Source organism: Solanum tuberosum, unplaced genomic scaffold, assembly GCF_000226075.1.
Source record: "Solanum tuberosum cultivar DM 1-3 516 R44 unplaced genomic scaffold, SolTub_3.0 scf00045, whole genome shotgun sequence".
In the NCBI taxonomy this organism is placed as follows: Eukaryota; Viridiplantae; Streptophyta; class Magnoliopsida; order Solanales; family Solanaceae; genus Solanum; species Solanum tuberosum.
The window spans coordinates 101,926-104,757 of NW_006238972.1; positions in this window are offsets into that span (position 1 = coordinate 101,926).

Sequence of the window (2,832 nt, forward strand, 5' to 3'; positions counted from 1 at the left end):
TTTTTTAATACATACAAATATATAGATTCACAACTAAATACTATCACCTAATGTCGCTATATTAATTTAAAATCAATAAAATTCAGACCTTTTATTATTTTGTCACTTGACTCCAGAATGTTAACTATAACTTCCCTTTCGATATTGATAAGTATATAATTTTCTTTTGATTTAGAACTTTATTTATTTATGCTCTCTTTCGTTCTATTCCTTTGATTCTTTCATTATTTAATATAAAATTCAGACCTTTTATTATTTTGTCACTTGACTCCAGAATGTTAACTATAACTTCCCTTTCGATATTGATAAGTATATAATTTTCTTTTGATTTAGAACTTTATTTATTTATGCTCTCTTTCGTTCTATTCCTTCGATTTTCATTATTTTAATTTTTTAATTTTTAATAATAATTTTAAAATTATTTAATACGCATAAAACAATAGTGTATATAATGAATGAAAATATGCATAGAAATTCTTATATGTAATCTTCAGTTAAAGTCCACGTAAATACATCATAAGTTAAGGTAGTATAAACTAATTTCACTTTACATATTATACAAATAATCTAATAAAATATATAATTTACAATGTACAGTTAATTTTTGCAATATTCTATTATGACATTTATTTTGTTGTACCTCTTTTTAAAACTAATTAGAGTAAATTTTATCAGATTCAGAGTTACATATTTATAATTTTTGGGCTAAATTCTAAAACATTTCATTTTAATATTTTTGGTATTGTTAATCATCCACTATTTACTCATTCACAGTACTTTATTAAAAGTACTAAGAAATGGTATTATGAAAATGCAAAACTTAAAAAATAATGAAAATGTAAAACTTAACTCAAACCATATTAGAACTAAGAAAATAAATTTAGAAAATGACATTACACACACCCGCTGATTTTTTTTAACGTGTACAATTTGTAAATTAATCAAATAAATTTGCATGAATTAATTAGGTCATCCATATTTATGAATTCAAATGTCTGTAAATTGAACCAAACAAAATGCAGTAATTTTTTTGTTGAAGTTTTCATGTAGTCCATTTTCTCAATTGTATTGAAAATTCAAAAGTAGGTCTTGTTTTAAGAATTCTTGACCAATTTTTTCATTTACTCTTCATTAATTTCCTCTTGTTTGTGTGTTCTCGCTTTACAACAAAATATTTACTCGTGTATTTGATATCAAATCTACATCTCTTCTTTCCAGCTTTATATACATATATATAATCACCATATAATTAGAAAGAAAAAAAAAGAGAAAAATTACTTTAACTTAATTAATAGAGTACAATCCATAAATGATATTATGCTATCATTTTATTAAAATTAAAGTTTTTCTTAAGTTTGATAAGTTACCTTTATGTGCATATCAAATTTGAAGCCGAAAAAAATTTCTGCATAAAATTTAAAATAGAAAAACAACATTTTCAATATAATCGTATTTCATATTTTCTCCCACCTGAACGAATGCGTCAAATACAAACACATTTATTAGTTCATAAAAAATGAAGTAAAATAGACATAATACACTATTAAAATTCCTCTCCCTTCATTCCTCGATCCGCTTGTAAATTCTATGCTAATTTGGATAGAATAATTAACTACTTAATAACAATTTAAATACTAAAATCTAAATTGAATAATAATAATTCTAAATTGTGAATAAAGAAGAAGAATATATGTGCAATTTGCTTAAGAAAATAAAAAGAGAACCAACATCAATCCAAATTCGTTGGGTATGCACCACATTCTGACTTGGTAAGGATTTCCCCATCCTAATTTGGACTATATGTATATAACTCATCATTTCAAATCATAAAGACAGACTCGTTCGCAGAAACAAAGGATCTATTATAAAAGAAATTATAAGATCTGAAATAGCACCATGAAAAGTAAGAAAAGTTATCATGTTAAGAGGTTGAATAAAGATAAGACAATAAGAAAATTATGGTGTGAATAGGTTTTTAAAAAGATGGAGTTAACTGTTAAGGGTAGTTTTTTTCCTAAAAACGTGGGTTGTATAATTTATAGATAAGATTAGTTATCCATCTTTTAAAATTTGAATTTTAAATTAATTATTTAGGCTATTTTCATAAATAAAAAAGGAGAACGGAGGAGTTAAGTTTATGTATATTTCTTACTTAGTTCTTGAATAAGGGGATAGGAACGTGCATAAATTAGTTTACTTTTTAAAAAATCTTATATTTTTGTGTTTCTTTTGTTTAAATTTTTAAAAGATTTTAAAAATACAGAAAAGTAGTAATTATTATTTTTAATAATTGTGTATTATTCAAAAAATAATTCTAATAATTTAACTTATAAATTATTATTATTTTGAAATTGTCTTATTTTTAAAATTATTTTAGAATGTATCAAGAAAATCTTACATTTTTGAATTTCTTTTTATTTTATTTTTTAAAGATTAAAAAATAATATGAAAGATAGTAATTATTGTTTGTAATAACTGTCTAACCGTGTATTATTCAATAAATAGTTCTAATAATTTATCTTATATATATTTTTTGAAATGGTCTTATTTTTAAAGCTGTGAAAATTTCTTTCTGAATTTTTCATTATTTTTGTAGTGTTTGCAAAAAAATTTTGTAATTTTAGATTTTAAAATAATTTTAATAATATTCAATAATTGTTCTTAAATTTGTTTTTAAAATTGTTATTTATTATTTAAAATAATTACAGAAAATAAAATAGTAATTTAATATTTAATCCTATTATTTAATAATTTTAAAAAATCTATTTTTCTGGTGATGACATGTGGCATTTTTTCCTCTCCTATTATATATATATATATATATATATATAT